At 35.7% G+C, this 26,687-nt stretch overlaps 1 pseudogene; it reads right to left on the reverse strand.

Moving 5' to 3' along the window:
- Positions 1–1,359: 1,359 nt before the first annotated feature.
- LOC132309760 (G-type lectin S-receptor-like serine/threonine-protein kinase SD1-1) lies at positions 1,360–7,769 on the reverse strand (annotated as a pseudogene).
- Positions 7,770–26,687: the final 18,918 nt, after the last annotated feature.

The following is a 26,687-nucleotide window of genomic DNA, read 5'->3' on the forward strand; positions in this document are numbered from 1 at the left end:
AAGTACTTTTCAGTGCTCATCAACCATCTTCTTCGGCTAAAAGACTATCCAAGAAGTAATTACCACGACTCCGTCCACGAATCCCATACAATGATGAAGGTTAGGAATCACTTCGATCTCCTATGAAAAAGAAGCAATCCCCTTCGGGAGTGCAAACTGTGACTTTTCCTCTGAAACAGTCGATCGTAGCACGAAATGAAGCTAACCAATCCATCTTGAGAATGACGTCAAAGCTAGTCATCTCCAGGAGGATAAGGTCAAACACAAAAGTCCGCCCGGCTATCACAATTGAGCAATCCCTCACAACTCGACTCAAGGACATTAAAACCCCAACTGGCGTATCAACGCATATCGCCTGCTCCATGAAACTGACCTCTAACCCCGATATAAGTGCAAATAATGATGCAATGAAGGAATGAGATGCACCAGAGTTAAAGAGAATACGAGCCCAAGAACCAATCACTGTAAAGATACCTCAGATAACTGATGGACCAGAAGATGCATCAGTTTGTACAAGTGTTAAGACACGTCCCTATGGTGCCTGTGTCTGAGAACTACCAACCTGAACACTGATATAGTAGGAGTATCCCTCATAGCTGGTCATGAACCTTGAGAAGACATGGCAGGCTGTGGTGGCGGCGGTGGTTTAAAACCTGACTGAGCTGTAGCCGACTGTGACGGCCTCTGCCATGACATTCTACTACTACTGGTGCCTGCTCCCTGACTCGGATAGTCTCGAATCAGATAGCCCTGCTGGCCACACCTATAATAAGCTCTCGATGACACAAAAAATGTGGTCGAGTTTATAGGACATCTGGACTTGTAATGTCCAGGTTGTTGACACTGATAACAAATAACTCCACTCTTATCAGACCCAGCTGGCATGGGAGTGGTAGGAGCGGATCGTGCAGACTGCTACCCCTGAAATTAAGACGAACCACTCATGTTCCTCTTCTATGAAGGGTCCTCTGAAAATGATCCGGCATTTCTCTTTTGCCTCCACTGTTCCTTTCCTGCATTCCTATCCTTAGCTTCCACCTCAAGCATCAAAGCCCTTTCTACTGCCTCTGAATAAACTTTGATGCATTGTGCCGTTATCAATGGCCTCATTTTGTAATCAAGCCTGGAGACAAACTTCCAAGTCTTATTAACTTCATTGCTCACCATCTCTGGAGCAAAGCGAGAGAGTGAGGTAAACTTGTTCTTGTACTCCATCACTGACATATTGCCTTGGATAAGGCCACTAAACTGGCCTCTTAGCTCCCATCTCTTTGTGACCGAAAAATACTTCTCGTAGAACAGCTCTTTCAACATGTCCCAACTCATCTCCACCACTTTGTGTCGGTTGGTGACTGACTTCTACCAAAGCTTGGCATCCTTAGAAAACTTGTAAGTGGCTAAGATGATTTTTACATAATCATTCGTCACATCCATAGAAGTCAACTGGGTTTCTACTTGATCCATGTAGTCGTCCGCTACCATTGGATCTGCACCACCCTCAAACATCACTGGCATCAACTTAGAAAACCCTGAGATCAACTTGAGACGCTTCTGTACTGACGTCTCCTCTACCTGAACCACCGATTGTGGTACCAGTTGCAGAAGAGTAGCAATTGTTGCCCTCAAGGCACTCTGTAGCAAACGGTTCAATGCTAGTTCCGCCGAACCTTCACCCTCTTCAACGGGTGCTTCAATATCATCCCTTCTAGTGGAAATACCTCTTGGGGTAATCAAATCCCTAAGAAGTGTATCTCCTTCATTTTGCTCCGCCGGATTGGAGCTAGAGCTTTCACTAACATATCCTCTTGTCGACCTAGGGCCAGCACCCTTTGGTTCCCTTCGTGGTGGCATTGTGCTATAAAACGAGAAAATGGTTCAATGACATGACACTAAGGTCAACTGTGGACGACTCAACATGAAATGATGCCATACCAACACCTAACATGCAAAACTATGTAAGAAACACTTTAGCATAAACACGTAGCAAATAATCACATACGCAATGCAAATAACTTCCCATACAACTCTATGTAGGCCTCTACCCGTCCTCCTTATGGTTTTCGAACCATTGCTCTGATACCAAATTTATAACGACCCGAACCCGAAGGTCCGAACCGTTAGCCGGGTCCTTACCCTGATCCAAGGTCAAGCAGGTTATACCATCCATTTCCTGTGTCCATACCCTTTATATGAATCAATCCAGGGTCCAAAATACCCAAAGGTGTAACCTTGTAGAGAGGGTTAAACGATGCAGGTCAAAAGAGGAGGGTCAGCCGGCTGACAGGGCAAGATCGGTCGGCTGACCTACAGGATCAGCCGGCTGAAATGATGGTGAGACGTGTATGCTCTCAAGACTTTCTAAAATGGCCTGTCCGTTGGCTGATGAAGGGGGTTCGGCAGGCTGAACCTGAGGTTTCGATCTGCTGATGGTGAGGGTCATCCAACCGAAACAAGGTCGTTCACAACCCAACTCACTGGAAATGCATTCTGGCTATGTTTTATACATGCTCAACCTATACCAAACCTATTATGGGATGAAGTTCCGAATTCACGGCAACAAAGTATAATATTATACAATTAGATGGCATCAATAATAGATCAAAATATAATTTCCTTTCCCATTCATCATCAAGTCCTTACATAGTCTCAAATTTTATCCAATTACCCTTAAAAGTTATGGTTACAATATATGGCCATGATTTCCAAAATGAATACACTTTACAAGAGTCTGAGACTTTACAAAAGAATGGCGATTACACAAATAGTGTCAAAAGTGGATTCCTACTCTTCTTTAAATTTGTGGAGGATTGTCATACGTCACTTCCTTCCCGAGCCCTGAAAAATGTTAAATGATAGGGTGAGCATAAAGCTCAATAGATGATGCCTAAGACACACCTCTTGTGGCCCCGGAATCCAAATAATAAATAGGGATAGAAGATAGGGGTTATGCTTTACAGGGAAGGAATATGACATAAGTTCCAGATTCAAAATAAATAATGCCGTGCCATGCAATGCGATGTCATGTATGTCACTTCCCATTTCCAATTCACTTCAATTCTTCACTTTTCAAACCGTTAACGTAACTTGTCCCTCAGTACCCCCTTGGCGACATGAGAGAATGATTAGCTACTGTCCCTAACCCTTGGTAACCCTGTGGTGTCATTTGTGGCCCAGATAGCTCAACCACACTACGGCGATCTCCCTAGTTCTCTATAGGCTTTATTAACGCCACGGACCCTCGGTACCCTCTTAGCGTCCGGGTTTTCACAAAATCATTTTCTCAAATATTTTTCCCAAAAACCCCCTTTTCATTTATTTCAAATCATTTCTCTTCATTCATGCCCAATGACATGCATCTATGTCTCATGCTTTCAATACTATAGAAATAAGAGATTTTCATGTAACACAAATAGCATTCTTTATAAGAAATTCAAGAAAAAATCATACATGCATTACATACATCATTTCTCGCAAATTAATAACACAATAGGCATAGAAAATCAACACTTAGGCATACTTCTCATACAAATCAACTAATACATATAATCATGAACTTTATACACCATAATTAACATCAATTATACATGTCAGCAACAATTAACAAGAAATTGACTCACAAAGGAACAAGAAAATATGAACTAGGGACCCCTACCTCAAATTAAGCAAAAACCCCCAATTTGTGCCTAGATCTCGAATTCCCTAGAGTGCACCAAACAAAGAATTGCTCCAATCAATTCGTAGATCTCGCTGTGATCTTTAATTTGCCGCAAATGGCATTAAAAAATATCAAAAATTGAGGGAGAGATCAAGCTTTGAAGCTTTAATAGAAAAAGAAAAAGCGAGGAAAAAGGGGTGAGGGAGAGACTAGCGGGGAGAGAGAAAAAGGAAGAGAGAAATGAGGCCTAAAATGCCTCTTTATATATTTTTAACAAGAATGTGGGCCCTACCAAAATTAAATTTATTTTCCCTTTATTTTTGCACCACAATTAAATCATTTAATACACAAACCATATATACAGATTTAAAAATTCATAACTTCATATAATACATTAAATAAAAATGCATGTGATGCAAATGGACCCAACCAAAATCCCCGTGCGCAATAATTTCGATAGTGGGTCTCATACGGGACCGTCCGGCCCGAAAAACTAAAAAATGCCAAAATGACTACCCTTGCATTTCAAAGAGTCCTGAACTCAATGAAATGCCCCAAACAACTCTCAGACACAACCGACACACTCCATAATGTCCGGTACGAAAAACGACAAAAGACGGAAATACCCTTGCAACGATAAAAATTCTGAAAAAAAAATGAAAAATGACGAAAATTGGAAACATCACAATAATATTTTGGGGCTTCTTATTGGCGAGGCCCTTAGGCGGCCGCCTAAGTCGCCTAAGGCTTGAGCTGCCCCTACTAGCAAGGGCATTATATGAGATAACCAAATTCTCACCGCCATGGTTTATTTACAGTTGTATTAATTCTAGGCTTACATCTTCATTTGAAATTTAGCATAAAGCCAGATAATTGAGGGTTCATAATTAGACTGAAAAGTTCATGTTTGTGTGTATATACATATATTTATATATATTTGTAGTTTTTGGTTTTCATGCAAAAACAGTGTTATATTAGATTCCATATGCTGCTTCCAATTTTGGTTCAGGTGACCTTTTTCTTAGTTGGAGTACAATGGCGCACTTTGGAGCATGCCATTTGATTATGATTCATCCTTCATCGATCCAGCTAGCCTCTTTGATGGTTCATTTATTTCATCCATTTGATGGGAAATCTAATTCCGAACGTCAGGAAATAGTTATTGAAGAATTTAATCGTTGTGTTCTAAATACCACTAACATTTTCAATGGGGAAAGCAATAATTGGTTTTTCAATTGCGATAGAAAAATTCTAAATGTTACCATAAAAGTTTACAACTGAACTTTGGAGAAAGAGAGCAAGATAGTGCAAATGCGACTAGAAGAGGAGGGAGCATAAATGAGTTTGATTAGAATAAAGGGATGAAAAAACCTTTATATAGGAGGGGGATTATAATCGTCATATTTTGGGGTAGTATTGAAATTAATATAAAAGTACAAGTCAAAGCAACCTATATTCAAATTAGGGAGGCAATTTGCTCATTTTTTAAACCATAGAGACTATCTTGCTCCCTTTTATATCGAGGTATTTGCTCACTTGGTGAAACCGGATGGAGGTTTTCTGCATTTTTGCCAAAAAAAAAAAATTCTCTAGTGTTATTGGTAAAGGACAGGAATTAGGAATTTATAACTTTATTAGCTCGCTCCAATTCTTTTTGATAGCGTCGTTAATTATTTCTTTTTAACGTCATTTGAAACATAAAAGGTCGTCTTCAGATCCCCAAAAATAATGTAATACTATTGTTGTAGTGAATCTAACAATAAAACAGTTAAGAGTCTTACAGACAGAAATAGTGTCGCACGTGACGATGTAGTCGCCATTTTCTTAAAATAAATTGAGACCTAGTCAATTTCTCAACTAATTCCCACTATTTACTTAGAAGACTAAATTAAAACCTGCAATCAATTTGTCAACTAACTCCCGACGCCTAAAAGTTACATCGCCATTTTCTTAGAAGACTAAATTGAAACCTGCTATCAATTTCTCAACTAATTTCCACAGCCTAAAGTTAATTCCTTCATAAAGGGTAGGTTCATCTTCTAGACACAAAGTTGACTTAAATTATTAATTCTAAATAATAATAATAATAAATAAATAAATCCTCAAATGAATAGTCAATTTAGTGCGGAAAGTCAAAGGAAGTTCTCAAATTAAAATGGTAAGAAATAAGAATATATCAACCCCATCAACTTCTCATTATCCAATTCTTATGAATAAGAGTCAAAGCTAACATTTCAGAAGAATGTGATTTAAAAAACAAAATCATCCATATATATATTACAACTATTAATTTATTTATTTTCATCCATATATATATTACAACTATTAATTTATTTATTTTCCTGTCTTGAACTATCAACTTTTTTATATGCATCTACTCCATCACTACAACATGTTGTATGCAATAAGTAAAACTTCTATCTGGCTTCCATTATTGTTACTGTCAATTCATTTCTAGTATGGCAACTCTCACCTGTCGATATCTCTGCATCAATGGAACATCTTTTTACAAAGAAACTAGGCTGTTTGGGTTGAGGCAATATCACCTCCTCATTACCTAACATGAGAACAATCGATGACATGATTGGTCTGTCTTTTGGCAGTTTCTGAACATATAGTAGACCCACTTGAATGCATCTTAGTACTCGAGATTCAATGTAAGAAATTTCCAAACATGGATCCACTAATTCCAGAGCTCTGTGTTCATTCCACAGCATCCAAGCCTATAACAATCACAATTCTCAATTTTTAGTAATTCACATAGGAAGTTAGAGAGAATAATAAAATAAAATAGAATACATTTCACCATACATGTCCCTAAAGCGAATGATGGTAATCATGATGATGAAATTTCCAGTTCTTCTTGCCACTCACTATCTCCAGCAAAAGCACACCAAAACTAAAGACATCAGATTTTATTGAAAATTTCACATTCATCGCATACTCGGGAGACATGTAACCACTGCAAAAAATTATCAAATTTAAGCATTTGAATATCATGAACGAGTACTATCTGACATGCATTTGGAAAACTTACTGTGTCCCAATTACTCGCTTTGTTAAGGCTTCAATTTGATCACTCCCAAAACTTCTTACTATACCAAAGTCTGAAATTTTGGGATTGAGTTCATCATCAAGTAAAATATTGCTGGCTTTGAGATCCTTATGAATGATTCTTAATCTTGAGTCCTGGTGAAGGTAGAGAAGTCCCCTTGATATGCCCAAAACAATTTCTAATCGCTTTTGCCATGGAAGTTCTTATCTTCCATTTTGATCTGCACAACATTTCCATCTATATAAGTTTTAAATCAGTTATCATTTTTACAGTAGAGCAGTGGACTCTATTGCATAAATGCATAAACTGTTATATGAAATTGGTCAATTAGATAAATGGTCAAGAGAACTAGACCAAAAATGAAATAGTCCATGCTTTTGTTCGGCATGAACTCATATATTAGTATCCTTTCTTCTCCTTCAATGCAACACCCCAGCAGCCTAATAAGATTCCAGTGTTGAAGTTTGGAAATCAAAGTAACTTCATTTTTGAACTCTTGTACACCTTGTCCGGAATTATTCAAAAGCCTCTTGACTGCTATTTATTGTCCCGTTGCTAGCTTACCCTACAATTTTTTGAAAATAATTGTTAAAATGATGAGTTTCATTTTTTTATTTTTTTATTACATATTGAACCACAGATTACTTATTTAACCTTATAAACAGGACCAAAACCACCTTCTCCAAGCATATTTGTGGAAGAGAAGTTCGTAGTGGCATTTGCAATACTGAACAGATCAAAAAATGGTAACTCCCAGTCTTCATTCTTCGTTTCTATACCTGTACAATCAAAAGTGTTATAAATGCAAGTAGATAATTGTACCATTCAACTAACCGTATAGTACTCTTAGAAGGAATGAGATTTTATAAAATGTTCAAAATATCCAGCCAACTGCATAAATTGTCTAATATTCATGTGACAATGACTGCTTTAAAATGTATCAATAATCATACCAAAGACAGGAAGTGGTATACCTGTTTCCTTTCGCCTCTTCTTAATTATACACCAAGTTAACAAGCTGAGGACAACCATCCCAGAAACTGTTGATACCACTACCATCAGCACCAGTGTCTTCTTCTTCTGATCAAGGTCTAAATTTATGACCAAGTTGGTTCATCATTACTCTTAAAACTTCATTTGTTGGGCATGGATGCCTTCAGAAAAGCATATATAAAGGAAATTCTATACATGAATCCTAAACATTTCATTTTAAGACCTCCATATTATAATAAAAATCAATTAGCATAATTGAAACTGACCTAATTACTAGAAAGATTGAAGCCTATGTACTAATATTTGAGCAAACAAACTGATTTGAGTATTCATAAAAGGATTCAAGGGGCTGACATCTAAAAGGGTAACAGCAGAATATGAATATTATATAGTATAGCAACAAGTATGCTTACTGAGTTCCGAAGCTCGAATCCTAATGTAGATATCTTGCTCACCCTCGTAGTTATCGAAGTCTCGAATATCAACTAAATTGCCAAATCAAACAGCCACTGCCCCCTCCCCTGATATCTGAATTACCATAAGCTGTACAAGAACAATTCTTCAAGCACTCGGCCTTGCATTCCTTAAGGTTCAGACTCTCCTTCTGCCAAAACTCTAACAGGTTTGGTAATTTCACATTTTTGAGTTTCACAAATCCATCTCCATTCTGGCAATCCTGTGATTTCCTCACGCATCCGCTGGATCCATCAAGCTGGTCCCATTTTTCCTGTGATTTTGGAATGAACTGTTGGAAATTTTTATATATATAAATAATAAAAATTATTTATGATCCTATGCACTACGTTTTCTAAAATAGGATTGCAATGTGATTATTGATACTTGATGGATTGGGTTGTACTTTCCAATTTGGTGGTTTAGTTAGGAGTATGGTTTTATACCGTTGAATTGTGGTTTTCCAACCTATTTGATGTGATTTAATTGTAATCATTGATATCTAAGTTTCTATGATAGGAAAAGAGACTTAGGTATGCTTGTTTGTAGAAAAGCCGTCCCCCCTATTGTTGTTGTATATAAGAGTTTTAAAACACTTATTTAGACCTATCGTATCAACAACCCTCAAGAGGGGGTAAAGCGCTCTAATTTTTCAGATCTCTCAAAGTGCACTAAGGAATTCTCAAAGGTATTTAAAGTTTTATCTTTAATCAGGTATGATAGCAAAAACCTCTCTTTAATTCATGATTAATTTTGATTTCTACATGTTATTTATTATTTAAACTCAACAATTGGTATCAGAGCCAAGTCAGGGTTTGTAGAAATCAAAATAGTAAAGATTAATTTATGATCTGGTATACTTAAATCGATGTATTTGGAATCGCACTGATTATCTTTGTGTCTTCGATTTTCATGGGTGATTAATCACATATAAGGTTGAAAAAAAAAAAACAATTCTTTGTTTGTACTAGAACATACAAACTCCATGGATATGTAAGCTTTTTGTTTTAAAAGCTTTGACCATATACATATATCATATGATGTGCACACCGAACGAGAAGTATATATATTTTGTGTTATGCACATCAATTAGAATTTGTTTTCTTTTGTAAAGTATGCACGCAGAACGAGAAAGACAATTCAAGTGTAAAAACAGATACTTTTTTGTGTTTATTGTTGCTATAAGGTTTCAGTATTAACTACCGTTTTAGTAAAGGATGCATAAAAGTGAAAAAGGAAAGAAAAAAAATCTATAAGACAAGAATAGTAAAAGGATTCAAAATTGCATATATATATATGGATGTATATATAATTGATTTATATTTATACGAATCAGTACACGACTGAAGGACACAATTGGAAACTTTTATTATTTTATTATATTTAGGTCATTCATTGATAGAAAGGAATGAATTGTTTATTAGAATATGAATTTATTCATTGATTCCTTTTTTGAATTATTTATTGGGATAATTATCGGATGATATCATCTTTTAAGATGAAAAACAAAAAATAAAAAAAGTTTCACTAATTAATGAATCACTGCTGATTGCATGTAGTATATGGATAAATTATTTGATAAGATGTCAAATTTGAAGTCTGATTGAATATTTGAATAATATATAATTTATATAATATTCAATTTATATGCTGGAGCATGGATATTGCTTAACTCTTGACCCAGTTGACATTATCATACAAGAATGCGTATTACCGTATTATACTTTGTTCTAAAAAATATATGTAAATATATGAAGTAGAAAAGTGAATACGGGGGTAAATGGTTTGGTTATTTAAAAGTGCAGACTTTGTATGCATGATTTTATATATATATATATATATATATATATATATATATATAACACAGATCTCTGGTATAGGACTCAATTAAGGGAATTGAAGGTTTATCCTTTTATTATATTAATTCATTTAGTGATTCAAAAGAATTTCTTTTGAATTATATATTATGTATGGATAAACTATTTCATGTAATACATATATATACAAGACTGTGAAGCTGCGTGCTAGTCTAGTCACGCCTCATGTCCAATACTTTTATTAAATAATTCATAATACTTGTTTAATTTTAGGTTGAAAACCTATGGGGCTTGCGTGCCATAAACAAACAGTATTAACCTAATTGATTTAAAGATTCAAGGGCTTTAAAGTGTTATTGGATATATAATACATGCATCAAGTTTTCATTATTTTCTTTTAATTAAAATATATAAAGAATTGAGATTTTAAATCTTGATAGATATGCATATTATTAATATATTGTTAACTGTAATTTCTTGATATATGTATGAGGAGGCTTGATTTTATTTGTGTTAAAGTCATTTATTTTACAGTGAAATCCAATGCTCCATAATATTTGGTTTAGTTTATGTGCATTATAAAGAAATTGTTGAATTTAAATAAATGGAACTTCTGCAGCATAGGTTTTTCATTGGAGTTTAGGAACACCGATAAAGTGACCGTTTCAAAGGTGGTAGCCAAAGTGGGCGATGTTCACCAAAAGGTGACATGCTCATGGAGTTTATTGTTTTTTGGAATTTTAAGGCATAGGTCTTATTGAGGTCTCACGGGGAGCTTACCTACAATAAGACATTAGTTCTACCAAAAGGTGATTAATGTCTTAGTGTGGGATAAATGAATAGAATAGTTGAGAGTGCTTGTATTAGAACCAAATAACCATCTTGCCAAAAGGTAGTGGAAGTGTTTAGCAATAATTCAAGTATAATCAACTAGGTCTATGTGCGATTTGATCGCAGTTTGGGGGGTAAAGTAAAATCTAAAATTCTGCCAAAAGGTGATTTTTAGATGGCATTTTATTTGTTCCAGCAGGGTGGATGGTTTTTGCACATAGTAAAACACCCTGAGAAATTCGGGTTAAAAACCCTAAGTACAAATTAAAGTAATAGTCCCTAAAGTTATGACATATTATTTTATATGTTGTTTATGTGGTGTTATTCAATATAACATTTATTTAGGTTACAAACGCTTCCGAAATTTAAAGATAGCTCATAGGGATTAAACCATTGAATGGTTAAAATTATATTGCCTAGAAGACAGGTTTTGATATTATATTGGGTTTCTTGGACTACGAGTCTATGTTTTTTTTTGAAGAAGAAACCCATATACCCAGTGCAGAGTCTTCTTAGGTAGAAAAATTGTTACATTATTTATTTATTTATTTATTATATGGACTAAAGGTACTACCATGCCATTAGGTTAATTTATGCTTCATTGGTGATACTATTCAGGGTGGTATTCTGGTTTTTGATGCTGCCAATGAGCTTCTTGATTTTTATCAAGAAAGAGTTAATGGGCATTAAGAAGTAACTACAATAATATTATCTGACATGGTTTATGTTAGTCAAATGTGATGGCAATGGTTTAGTAAGAGAGTACATTTATATGATGTACAAACTGGTTAATGATCTGAGGTAGTCGGGAATCATATTTGATGATAAGTTATTAGTCCACATGATGATTTATTCTCTGTTTAGGTTTTCTTAACTTTTCAAGGTGAATTATAATTCACAGGAAATTAAATATGGAATTAACCAGCTGTTAGGACTTTGTGTGATTGAATGGGAGTGATTCAAGGGTATTAAAACTAAGTCAGCTCTGTGACGGTCCTGGTTTTTCAAGCCAGTGCGTCTTGTGATAAACCGAAGATTGACCCGATAACGGATCCGAATGCGAAAGTGAAAATAGAAAACAAGACTCTAAGAAGGCAAAGTGACCTTCTATGAGGTCGTGGAACTCAATGAGAACTGATGCGAAAACAAAAGATCGAAAATATGAAAAAATAAGCCCCTAGGGGTAAAATGGTAATTTTTTAAAAATATAATTTCAAGTGCCACCGAGCACACTGCTGGAAAGACAAAGAAAAACTAATTAAGATGGATTCAAGAATCACATGATTCGGAGTTCAGACGAAAGAGAAACGACATGACAAAGAAAGACAAGCACTTAAGGCTAAAAGGGTAAACTGGTAATTTTTTAGGAAAACCCAAGTGTAACCAAGCACACCGTTGGAAAGAAGGTAAAAAATTAGTCAAGTTAAAAAAAAGTTCACTCAATTTGGAGTCCGGACGAAGGAGAACGAGTGAAAACAAGAATCGACGTCATGACGTCCAGACGAGCACCCCACGAGCATCCTGACATGCTAGGGGAAGAAAAAAAGGCTCAGCCAGAACTGAGAGCCGAAACGAGGTCCGAAGCGACTTTTTCTGGAAAAACATAAAGAAGAAACTCCCTTCGAAATCGAGTTTTCTACCCGGCATAGTAAAAGAAATTTAAAAAAATACAATGTGAAATACCCAAAATGCCTCTAGATCAGAAGAGGACAAAAAGGCCCAAAAAAATGCTACAGTGACTGTCCACATCTGAGATCAAAAACGGGTTATCAAACAAATTTTTCTGGAAAAACATGAAGAAGAAACCCATCCCAAAATCAAATTTTATACCCGGCCATGCAAGAGAAAATGAAAAAAATACACTGTGAAATGGACAAAATGCCCCTAGATCAGTAAGGGCTTAAAAACTCAAAAAATACAACTTTGCACCAAGTATGCATTTGACCCTACATGCATTTCTAGGTTGAAATGAATGTGCACGCAAGTGTAATAAATGATTCTAAGAGCGCAGGAATGGTCCGCGGCTCCCGAGAAGCCTCGACTCAAAATCCGACCCTCCGACAGCCAAAAATGAAAAAAATGAACAAGAAATGGGAAATTTAAAAACCAAAATTAACAAATGATTTCAAATTACCATTTGACCATTGGCCACACTTCAAACATGATTAAGGAGACCCTATAAAAGAATAAAAATGAAATTCCCACACCCGATGCAAACATGGTGAAGCAATGACTTGTTATTTTTCAATATTTTCATAACATTTCATGAAATCAAGAATTACATAAGATGCAATATAAATGTCATTGGCCTCCGGCCTTATCTCACACAAGTCAAATACATCGTAAAAGATGTACTTATATACACATTACATATATGGAATCAAAGATACAAGTTTAGACATATAAGGCTACAAAATGACATTTCATGCTAACATTTGCATGAAATGGAAACTTAAAAGCTACAAGTCATCCAAAGTATGATAAGCATCACAAACCAAGTCTTCATACCTGAAATAAATCCCTAGTAACTTCAGGGTGAATAACATAAAGCTACTCATAGGAAATGAACATGCATTGACCTAGCATTTTACAAAATTATCACCTTAAGGTGAAACAAGTCAAAGGGGCTCATGCCACCTAACGTCTATGTTAAGATGAGACTCAGGGAGTATCATAAGCTACCTTAGATCATTTCTAGCATAAATCACATCATTCATGCAATTTAACAATATGTAAGCATGTTATACAAAGCAACAAGATATAGGTTCTCAAAGTCCTCAACTTGAATTTAAAACACGAAAACAACTAAAGTGAATCATGCCACCTAACGTCTATGTTCTAAATGAATCTATAATATCGTTCCTAAGTTACATTTGAACATCAAAACACAAATCACAATATCGATGCAATTTAACCAACATACGCATAAAGCATGATTTCTCAAAGTTAACATCTTGAAACTCAAAATAGGAAATCAATTAAGGAACAACAAGTTACGAGATCATCTAGTTATCAACTTGAAATGAAAAGTGAAATCAAACAAGGTGGATACTTGGACATCACGCCGGATCAAACCGACACCATAGTTACTTTAGGGTTACTAGCCCACGGGTAACCTCCCTATGTGCGCACTAGACTATAGAGGGACAATCCCCCGTACTAGAAACATGTCCTAGCCGTAGTCAAATAACGACATCCCCAAGTTTTCAAAATCAACAAGTTATGTAAAAATGTATATATCCACATGTATATACAAGATAATCAACTATCTACCATACACAATCGAATTTGAAAACACATACAATACATGCACTAAGTCCACAACTACTATGGCATGACAAATGTCGAATCTTCAGTGTGCGATTCATTACACGCTATGGCAATACATTTCAACATTGAAAACATAAACTCATGAATCTAATACAAATTCAAAATCACGATTTAAACATATAACCAATGTCAAACACATGATTAAATCATTAACGCTATAGAAACGGAAATTAATTAAATAAACTAATTAATTTCTTTAAGTTTCAAATTTCAATCAAATGACCTCTAATTAACACATGTTAAACAACATTGCATGGTCATTACATACATCCATTCAAAATCTTAATTAAGTCAATGGAACAACAAGTAGAATTAAATTAAATCATGATAATTAAATCTTTAACTTCTAAAACAACTTCAAATGGTCCCAAATTAATATATATGTTAGTAAACAAGTCCTAGTCATTTTAAATATCAAGTTTAAAACTCAATTAAGCCAATGGAACCCTTAAATCGATTTTAATTAATTCTTTTAATTAAAATCTCTAAATTTTTATAGGTATTCAAATGCTCCAAAATTAAATTATGTTAAGGAGCATACCAAGACTTAATTTAATAGCCTATCACAAGTTAATTCCATGCAAGGTACGGCCATAATAATTAAACTTTCACAAAAGAAAATTATTAAATAAAAGATGCAATCTTTATTCAAATAATCCCAATTTAATATATGTTAACAAAGATACCAAAGCCTAATTTACTAGCATGCCACAATTTAATTCTAAGTTGAATATCATCATGAGAATTAAATCTTAAACATAAAAAATAATTAAATTAAATTCTAGATTTTGAACGAAAGCATGCATACAAGTTGTATAAGCATTAATAGCATGCAAGACAACAAAAATAATAACCTATAACACCCCCTACCTCAATTTGAGATGAAAATCTCAAATGCCATCAAAATGAAACCGTTCCAAATCCGACGAAACTTCGGGGTTTTGTTGGGGACAACACGGTGAATGATAAACTCCAAAGAGGACATTCCAAAATCCTAACTTGACCTCAAACCCAAACTCAAAAAATGGCCAAAAACATATTCTATTAAGGGGGAAAGATGGGCGTAGTCAAGACAAATATAAAACACAAAGGTATTACAACTTTTTAACAAAGGGAATAAGCTCAAAAGAAGAGAGAGAAGGTGGCAGCCCCTTGGCTGCCATGGAATCTGGCCAAGAGAGGGAGTAAGAAGGTGAAAAGGTGATTTTTCACCTTAAGGCATTCTATTTATAGTAAAACCCTAAAAGTACCCTGAAAGGGCCCTACTTGGTCTGAAAAAGTGAAATTCGCGCAGACGCTCTCAAACGGCAAAACTCTGTGAATGAAAAAGAACCAAAATGAGAAAATATGAACAACAGAAGAAATGACATTGAAAACCGAGTCCCGAGCAGAGAGATATGCCCCGAACAAGTTCGGCGGCAACTAGGGCCAAAAACCCTACAACTGGGGGAAAACGACCAGAAGGCAATTCTAAGAGTACATGACTTGACGAAATGTGAAAATAAATCCCGTACAAGGATCCAGGCTCAAAACGAGGCATTTTTGCAATAACTTTCCTTAATTGCACAATGGCCCCTCTAAAAAGTGAAAACTGCACTAATGACCTAGAATGAAAATATCTTCCAAAAATATTTTCTTAAAAACCCCTAAAATAAAATATTTTCAAAAGATATTTACGAAAAACACCCCAAGAAAAGAAAAAGATTCTAAAAAACTATGCATCCATGCCCTTATGGACACCGGGAGCAACCAGAGTATTTTACTGCAAAAGTAAAGATACGTATTTCGTGAAAACCACTTAGAATGAAGATACGTGAAGTCAAAAACCAACTTCAAACACAAAAAATGAGGCTATGCCAACAAAGTGACAAACTGGGAAAAGACAAAATAGGGAAAAGGACGAAAAGTGAATAGTGTTAAAAAAATGAAAATGTGGAAATGACGCGGTCCTCAAAGGAAGTTGTGAATCCAAAGAAAAAAAGTCTCGGAAATCATTTTAGAGCACCCGAGACGACACTAAGTGATGAGAAACTAAACTCAGAAAAGAAAAGATCAACGAAATAAAAATATCCGTGAAAATTTAAGAAAAAGGAAATGAAGGAAAATGACCAGGTCATTACAAGCTCATATTGTCGTAACAGCAAAAAACATTTTAAGAATAAACTAGGTGGCAAGAAAGTAATTAAGGCTAAACAGAATAAAGAAAGGCAGAACAATACATAAAAAATAAATTGATCATGGAATGATAAATGTTGGTTTTGTAGAAATAAAAGGATATAAAAAAAAAAAGGCTATTGTAGTGAAAAAGAAAAACAAAGCATGAAAAAAAATTGCCATATTAATATTTAAGCCTAACTTGGTAAAAGTATAAGTATAGACATGGTAGATAGATTCGGGTGTGATCTTACCTACTTTTTGTTTTTTTAATGACTTAATGCCTTCCGAATTAAAATGTGTTTTGGTTAGAGAGGATTGATCTATGTTATGCATAGGATATTGGGGAATATTTCTAAAAAAAGAGTTTAACACTTGGTCAAGGATGAGATTATTTGGCCACAAATTTTATGCGTTGGTTGTATCAAAGGATAGATGTAGAGAAACGCAAGTTTGAGGCTAGTCGGTCATTTGGTCTTTTAGACTATATTTATACCGAATTTTGTGGTCCATTTCTTATTGTACCCCGTTTGTGGTAAATGTATTTCATTGTGTTCATTAATGGGTTCTAAGGTATAATTGTGTACTTAATTCACCAGAAGTCTGAAGCACTTGATATGTGTAAAATATACCAGACTAAAGTTGAAAGTAGTTGGGTATAATGATTATGGTTTTAAGATCAGACTAAGGTGGTGAGTTTTATTGGGAGAATAGTAATGAGGGTGTAAATCGTAGTACTTTCAGTATATACTTAAAAGTAGAGCATTGTGCCACAGTACACCATTCCTAGTTCTCCTATGCAAAATAAAGTTACAAAAAAGAGAAAGTGTGAGGATGTCTTATAGAGATAGATTTATATAATGCAGATATCAAGGAACTTGATACTCGCACTGTCAATAATTATTTTATTGGGCATCTTGAAAGATTAAAGGATTCAAGATTTTACTATCCTATAGACCTATAGAGATGATTGGAATGTCATGCATATTTAATGAGAGTGGTGAATCTAATGGGAGTTTAACATATTGTAGTTTCTTTTTGCAAAAAAGCATTTTTAGCATCTATTCTATTTATTCCAGGCTTCATTCCATTTTCTTTAGTAGTTTCAGTTAAAGCTCATATTCCCACTCTTTCAGTTATTTCTCCTTTGCAGACCTTTCTTTTAGTTTCCAATCTAGTTCTTAAGGCTTTTTAGCTTAGGAGATCTTCTAGAGCTTGGAAGTGTGTTGTAATTGGTGATTTTGAGGTGTATGATGAATATAAGACAAAATTGATGGCTAAGTAGTTAAGCAAAGGTTAGGTGTTGATTTTTTTAAATTTTTCTCCAGTTTCATTAAAGGAATTTTTAAGAGTCGTTATTTCATTATCACTCATTTATGGGTTAAGCAAGTTTACAGCAGTGGTATTTGAATTTAGATATAGTGATTGCTAATTGTAGGTTTAAAGAGAATGTTATGGATAAATGCATATACCTTAAGTTTAGTGGGAGTAATTTTGTTTTCCTTGTCCTATATGTTGATGATATTTTGCAAGATAGCAATGATATTCATGTGATACATGATATTAAGAATTTTATGTAAAGTTTTTGACGTGAAGGACATGGGTATGCAAAGTATGTTCTTGGCATTAGGATCCATAGGGATCACGCTACTGGAATACTTGGACTTTCTCTAAAGGCTTATATTAATTAAGTTTATTGAAACAATTTAAGGGTGACCAAGCGTAGTAAGCCCATTGACATAAAGTACATTTTCAAGCATGAGAATGTTAAAGTTTAAAGATTTTCCCATATGGTCACAGAAAAATTGTTACAGATCTTCTCACTAAAGGTCTTTAGCCAAAGATAATAAAGTATTTATAAAACACGTGATTCGGATAGGTGTTCGAGAGTCATTATATTATGATGTCCGGTATTTCTTTTATATATGCTACATTGCAGTTAGTTTCTTTACGCCTTGTGGTGACATTTATTTTTCCTCCAGTTTACACCTTATGGTGACAATGATTTGCATCCAAAATAAAGTTATAATGCATGATTATTATTATCTTGATATATATGGTTTATGCATGTGTATTATGTTTGCCTGAGAGTGGTATTTCACTCATAAGGTTGTTTGGGTTAGATGTGAGACTGGCACCACATCGGTAAATCCAAAATGATGATTAAATGTTGTCTAGAAGTGATATTTCACTTATACGGTTATTTGGGCTAGATATGAGATTGATACCATATCGATAAATCCAAATATAAGATTTGTCTGGAGTGATATTTCATTCATGAGGTTGTTTGGACTAGAAATGAGATTGACACCACATTGGTAAATCCAAACATAAATATTAAAGTTTGTCTGTAGGAGTATTTCACACTCCATGAGGATAGCTTGGGCTAGATATAGGATTGGCTCTATATCGGTAAACCCTCACACTGAACAGAAGGTTAGCGGTTTGTTGTAATATGTTCAGGTGACATACCGCGATGGTATAAAGCAGGACGGATAGTGAGGTGTGCGTTTAGACCACATGTAGTTTGCAAATCTCATGAAATATAGTAAAAACCACTATATTTGCTTGAATTCTAGATAGAATTGGTTTTGAGATCATAGAGCTGTTTAGACTAATATATTACTTGTCTATACATTCATGATCCACTATTGAGGAAGTCTGTGGAGAAGAGTGTTTTAAAGTATCAATCCATCTATTTCGATAATTGTATTTTTATAAAACAAATTGAGTGGCCACTCGTCTTTTCTAAAGTGTGTTGCAATCCATAGTGTCATTTTTGTTTTTGTTTTTATAAAACTTGGAGTGCATGGACCAAGTGGGAGATTGTTGGAAATTTTATATATATATAAATAATAAAAATTATTTATGATCATATGCACTACGTTTTCTAAAATATGATTGCAATGTGACTATTGATATTTGATGGATTGGGTTGCACTTTTCAATTTGGTGGTTTAATTGGGAGTATGGTTTTATACCGTTGGATTGTGGTTTTCTGTTTTCTAACTTATTTGATGTGATTTAATTCTAACCATTTATGTCTAAGTTTCCATGATAGGAAAGGAAACTTAGGTATGCTTGTTTGTAGAGAAGTCGTCCCCCCCTATTGTTGTTATATATAAGGGTTTTAAAGAACTTATTCAAACCTATCGTATCGATAACTATCAGAAGGGGGTAAAACGCTCTAATTTTTCAGATCTCTCAAAAGGCACTAAGGAATTCTCAAAGGTATCTAAAGTTTAATCTTCTAATCAGGTATGATAGCGTAACCTCTCTTTAATTCATAATTAATTTTGATTTCTACATGTTATTTATTATTTAAACTCAACATGAACCCTCCAAGTGTTGGGAAACGTGTAAGTTTTAAAAACTTTTTAAGGGATTTTCATACATAGATCTTGATTCATCACTTAGAGACAAGTTTTATGCAAAAATAAAATATGATGTATCATTCAATTAATAGATTAAAAACTTACATCAAGATTTGAGTAAACCTTAGATCTCTCATCTAAAGTGAATATTCTCACTTATTGTAGATCCCTTTGCTATATGCCTTCTACTTGGATCTCCATCTTCTTGATAATGATCTTGCCTTTAGGAATCACCCATAAGCCTCCATGAATGACCTTGTAGAGCTAGACTTGTGGGAGTCTTCATTAGAAGAGAAAGCAAACCCTAAAAACTAGAGAGAGAAAAATATATTTCTTTTTCTTCCAAAAGTCTACCTTAAAATATACATGAACCCATGCATATATATTCAATATAAAGATAAGGAAAGTAAACGATAAATCATTCTCAATCTCTAATTCACATATCTCAATTCTAATAGGACTCCAATATCAACTTGGGCTATGGGTGAGAATCCTTTGGGCTTACTATTTTCTTGGCTACTATAAATTAATAATTGGTCTGGTCAATTAAACCATGGACCCAATTCAATTAATTCATAAATTAATTTATACTCCATTGAAAGAAATTAATTGCTTTCCAATTAAATAATAAATAACCTCTAAGTCAATGTTACATTATGACCCCTCTATGGATAATTATTTATTGGATTATAAAGCCATCAATCCAACAACATAATTAAAATAATTATTTTGTTACCTTTGATTATTTCTGGCTTGATCACAATAAAATATTTGTTTGACAAAATTAATAATTTACTAAATAAATATATAATAAATCATTTTGTCTAAAAACACATGAAGGGCTTCGAATTTACTTTGTGATCAATCATAATCAATACAAAATAAATACAAGTAGCAATGATGCAAATATTAAAAATATAACCCTCTAACTATTAATTACATAATTACCCAAAGTGTCGGTCTATGGATTTCGAAGATTCCGGCGAACAAATCGAAGTAATTACTAATTAATAAAAAAAATTATACTTCTCTCATGCTTAAGAGTCAAATGTCATGACAGTGATAGGGAGTGATAAACGCCGAATATTACATATTCAAGCGCCCTTTCTTGCATTAGTTAAGTCCATTATTAGAGGATAATGTACAATTTTAATTTAGTTGTGTATTTCTTTCTGATTTCAGGTTTTTTTCCCAAGAATGATCAAAGAAGCGGATTTGACAACTTTTCGTTGAAATACGTGCGCCATGTCGGGGAGTCATCTGCGGGACCTAACCTCTTCAGTCACGGTTTTTGTGAAGTTCATGGCTCAGTGTTCATAGTGGAAGCCGCATCAGTGCTCCGGCTAGGAAAGGCTTACGAGAAGCGTTTGTTTGAAGTGCAGGTGCAAGGCCCCGCAGGCGTCCACCAAGCCACCGCGGGCACCCGCCAATTCCCTCATCTCTCTGCCCTATTTCGCGGGGCCTTGCTGAACCCCCGCAGGCGCCCGCCAATCTGTAGTAGGCAGCTCAACTGCCCCTGAATTTCAGCATCTTGGTCCCCTTATCCTTCTTTTGTGTGGCCTAGCTTCATGCAGAGGGGGGAGCTCAGGATTTTTAGTATGGGGAGTTGGTTTTGAGTGTATTTAGAGAGTGGAAGCTCATTATTAAAGATATCTCATATTTTGGTTAAATTTTAGAGAGAGAAAGTAGCATTCTTGAGGGGTTTGGAGTTCTAGCTTGTTGGAGGGTGAAAATGGAGTTCTTCTTCATCTCTTCCTCTCCCTTCATTGCTCCTATGGGTAACTAATCCCTATCTAGGGAGGTGATGAAGCCCTATTTTGTAAGCATTGCTATGTTTCGATTTATATTTGGGGTATAATGTATATATGTAACTTTTCCATGAACTAGAGCACTTCATATGATGTAATGAATCTCATTATCTATAAATGATCATTTTGAGTCAAATATCTTGTCTTAGATTGTTTTTCTCTCATGATTATATTACTACATTTTCATAGTGACAATGGAGATGAGTTCATGGAAGTGTTTTTATTGGCATGATATTTAGGAATTTTGATAATCTATTGCTTAGGGCTTTCCTTTGATAGATTCTTCTTGATTTCTATTTCATGTGCTTTTATTATGAGATTAAGGGCTTGATAATCTATAGCTTGGTGATTACATCTAAGGTTGCATCCTAGTTTAGGTAACCAAAACATTTAGTGCCTTGATAGGTTATTCTTGTATCTTGATTTTATATATTTCTTGAAGATAATGTATCAATGCTATGTTTTTGCATTCCATGGTTATATATATATATTTCCCCAAGTAAATCATGTCCTAGCATGCTTATTGATGGGTAGTGGATTCACTTCCCTAGTCCCTTTTTAATTGTCTTTGCCTCTTTACTTCTTCGTATTAATACTTTATGCACTTTTCAATTCATAATCTTAGTGACAATCCAACAAATCTTCTATAACCTCCTTTATCATTCTAAAAATGACTCTAGACAGCTAAGTTGCCACAAACTAGCAGTCCCAGTGGTTCTACTTACCCGACCAATAGCCCTATTTTACAATGATTTGTGCTATTGCAAAGGTTGATGTATAATTGACAACCGATCAATTTTTGGTGCCATTGCCGGGGACTTGCAAACGGTTTAGCAACTGAATTTTTAGGGTTAATTTTGGTTTGATTGTCAATATTGTGATTTGTGAATATTTCTCGTGCGGTTTTGACCATCTTGATGTTGAAAGTTGTTTGTGAGATTCTAGGGACTTGATGCTTGCCGAGGGAACGCTAGCAAATTTGTAAGTCTAGAGGACTCTAGGTAAGTCTCTTAGCCTTTTAGTTTCGAAATTGTTAATATTGTGTATGTATAAATTTGGTAATAGTTAAGTTGTGAAGCCCTTGTTAAGGCTATTTTCTTGTTTATTTTCAATTGCAAAGCATTGGTCCTTGTTGTGGCCATTTAATTTCTGTCTTGATAATTGAAGAGAAAGGGAACATCGTATGTGGAGTTGATGGTGATGATTTATTGTATTGATTGTGGGATGTGTTGTTGATGTTTGGCCATAGATCACTCTCCTTACCAACACTAGAATCACCCGTTGATATAAATTCTCTTGAAAGAACTCTCAGACGAAACCTTAGGGAATCTTCTAGCATAACAGAACTTGAAACTGAATTTAACACAATGGATGAAAATGTAGGAAATGTCAGAAATGAGGGGATTAATAATGATAGGGTCGAAATTCCAAATGTGGTTCCCATGACTCTTAGGGACGACTTCATCCCTACCACTTATGCTTCTCCTTCTTGCAAAGTGATGCCAAATATTGAGGCCGCTCAATATGAAATCAAATCTAGCACCATCCAAATGCTTCTATCTTTTCATGGCTTTGAAAATGAGGACCCTTATAAGCACCTTGATGAATTCCTTGAAATATGCTCTACCATCAAGTTGAGGGGCTTTCCTGATAATGCTCTCTAATTGCATCTCTTCCAATTCTCATTAAAAGAACGGGTAAAATATTGGTTGAACTCCCTTACTGCCAATTCCATCACCACATTGGCTCAACTGCAGCAAGAATTCTTAAAGAAATATTATCCTGTGAGTAAAACCAATTTAATGAGGCGTTCCATTCTTAACTTTTCACAAAGCGAGGGGGAACAACTCCATAAGACCTGAGAGCGATTTCAAGACCTCTTAAGGAAATGTCCGCACCACTTAATTCCAAAATGGCAATTGGTGCAAGCCTTCTATGCTGGGTTAACCAACCCACATAGATTCATGGTTGACTCATCTTGTGGAGGGATGTTCATGTCTAAAAGTACGGATGAGGCATGAACCTTACTTAAAAATTTGAGTGAAAACTCATTACAACATAACTCTCGTAGTGATCCAACCTCAACCAATACAAAGAACACCAACCCTTGTCAACCAAAAACACTGAGGGAGGAATCCTCCCAGGTGGATGCCATAGCTCATAAATTCTATCAATTGATGGCACCACATCTCTCTCCCTCTTTGTCTCAAAATTCGGCAAGTGCGGTTTGTGCATTATGTACTAGTCCATTCTATCTCTCAGAAGATTGTCCCACACCGGAACAATTTCCTAATTCCAATCAAGAGCAAGCAAATGCAATATTCTCAAGGCCTATAAATAATCCATATTCCAATACTTATAATCCCAGATGGAGAGATCATCCGAATTTCTCGTGGAGGCAACAAGCCCCACAAAATTTAAATTTTCAAAATCAAGGGCAACAAAATCAGCCCTTTTCTCAATTTCAAAATAGGCAATTTCAGGCCTCCTCAAGCTACCATCCTCCATGCAATCCAAATGTCTCCAATCAACCCCATGTGTTCCTAACTGATGAGATCGTGGCTGCAAACAAGCAAATGATGGAATCATTGAATAAGCAAATGATGGATTCCAACAAGCAACTCTTGACATCTTTGTAACCCACTCTCCAAATGGTTCATTCTCATACTTAGTCCATAGCTAAGCTTGAGAATCAAGTGGGCTAAATAGCTAACTCCATGAATCAATTGCTCCAAAAAGACAAGGGTAAGCTTCCCGCTCAACCATTTGAAAATCCTCGAGGGATGCATATGATTGATGAAACCCCTCCTCTGAGTGGGCCAATTCATGAACAAGTTCAAGCAATCACCACCCTTCGGAGTGGTCGTGTTGTGGACAACAAGGTTGATGGAAACAAAGATGAGAAAAATTCTCCTTCGAAAAATCCAAATCCAAGTCCCAGCTCTTCTAATCCAAATCCTACTCATGAAAATCCCAAGCTTGTCACCCCAAATGTGGAAACTTCTTATGAGCCTAAAGCTCTGTTTCCTCAACATCTCCAAGAGTCAACACATATTGGGAACAAGAATTGTAAAATTGAAGACATGTGGGAAGTTTTTAAGCAAGTGAAGATCAACTTACCTCTCTTAGATGCTATAAAGCAAATCCTTCCCTATGCAAAATTTCTCAAGGATTTGTACACTTAAAAGCGCACTTCCAAAAATCATTTGCCAAAGAAGGTGAGATTAACTGAAAATGTGAGTGCAATCATTCAACACAGTGCTCCCCCAAAGTATAAGGATCCGGGCGCTCCAACTATCTCGTGTGTCATTGGCGACAAAAAGATAGAAAGGGCCCCCCTTAACTTAGGAGCTAGTGTAAATTTGATTCCATATTCAGTTTACTTATAGCTTGGGTTGGGAGATCTAAAGCCAACCTCCGTGGTCTTGCAGCTTGCCAATAGAACGGTTAAGCACCACGAGGCATTCTTGAGGATGTCATTATCAAAGTGGACAAATTCTACTTTCCGGTAGACTTTGTGGTTCTTGACACGGAACCAGTCCATGACCCAAAAGCATATTCCCGTGATCCTCGGTAGGCCATTTTTAGCTACGGCTAACGCTTCAATTAATTGCCGAACCGGGGTGATGGATATCGCCGTTGGAAATATGCAAGTCAAACTCCACATCTTCCATGTAACTCAACATCCTTCCGATGAGGATGATTGTTTCTTTATTGATGTAGTAGATGAAGTGGTCGAAGAATCTCTCCCCTTCATTCTAAGAAAAGATCATTTGGAAACTTGCATGTCTCATTTTGACTTCTCAAACTTTGATATTGACCAATCAATCCAAGAAGTAAATTCCTTGCTTGACATTAATGCTGTCATGGATACTCCTCCTTGGAAAATTCCAAAAGAACCGCTTCCTCAACTTTCTTCTACTCCTCCGGTCCCTTCCTTGGAGTCTCCTCCACAACTTAAACTAAAGCCACTCCCGGCTTACCTCAAGTGTGTGTTTTTTGGTGCAAATCAAACTCTTCCAATCATCATTGCTTCTGACCTTTTAAAGGATCAAGAAACTAGCCTTTTAGCGGTGCTACAAGAGCACAAAGAAGCTATTGGCTGGGCAGTGGCTGATTTGAAAAGAATCGACCCTTCTATTTGCATGCATCGCATCCATATGGAGGAGGACGCTAAACCTTCTAGAGAGGTGCAGCGCTGGTTGAATCCCAACATGAAGGAAATGGTCATGAAAGAAGTGATCAAGCTATTGGATGCATGAATCATCTACCCTATCTCCGATAGCAAATGGGTGAGTCCCATTTAAGTTGTTCCTAAGAAATTTGGCCTCACCGTCGTTGAAAATTCCGCGGGAGAGCTCGTGCCACAACGCACCACCACCGGGTGGCGTGTGCGCATTGACTACCAGAAACTTAACTCTACCACTAGGAAGGATCATTTTCCACTCCCATTCATTGATCAAATCCTAGAGAGGTTAGCCGGCCAAAGCTTTTATTGTTTCCTTGATGGTTATTCCGGCTATAACCAAGTGGCAATTGATCCGTAAGATCAAGAGAAGACCACATTCACATGCCCCTTTGGAACCTTTGCTTATAGATGCATGCCTTTTGGGCTATGCAATGCACCGGCCACGTTCCAAAGATGCATGATGTCCATATTTTCGGATATGGTTGAAAAATTCTTAGAGGTATTCATGGACGACTTCTCCGTCTTTGGATCCTCCTTTAACTCGTGTCTCCAAAATCTATCTCTTGTACTTCAAAAGTGCAAGGAAACAAATCTCATTCTAAGTTGGGAGAAAAGTCACTTTATGGTCCAAGAAGGCATTGTTTTAGGACATGTCGTTTTAACAAAGGGAATTGAGGTTGACAAAGCCAAAGTGGAGTTAATCTCTAATCTCCCTTCTCTAAATTCGGTCCGTCAAATCCGTTCCTTCCTTAGACATGCCGGTTTCTATCGTCGCTTCATCAAAGATTTTAGCAAAATCTCTCAGCCCTTGTGTAATCTTCTTGCCAAGGATGTTCCATTTAATTTTAATGAAGCTTGTATGGAAGCTTTCGTGAAACTGCACACTCTTCTCTCATCCGCCCCAATCATGAAACCGCCTAATTGGTCTCTTCCATTTGAGATCATGTGTGATGCATCTGATTATGCATTAGGTGCGGTTTTGGGCCAACGTGTGGAAAAACTTCCATACGTTATCTCTTATGCTAGCA

The sequence above is a fragment of the Cornus florida genome, unplaced genomic scaffold (assembly GCF_030987335.1).
Source record: "Cornus florida cultivar Cherokee Brave unplaced genomic scaffold, ASM3098733v1 CherokeeBrave_3.0.0_Hap2_Chr05, whole genome shotgun sequence".
Classification (NCBI taxonomy): domain Eukaryota; kingdom Viridiplantae; phylum Streptophyta; class Magnoliopsida; order Cornales; family Cornaceae; genus Cornus; species Cornus florida.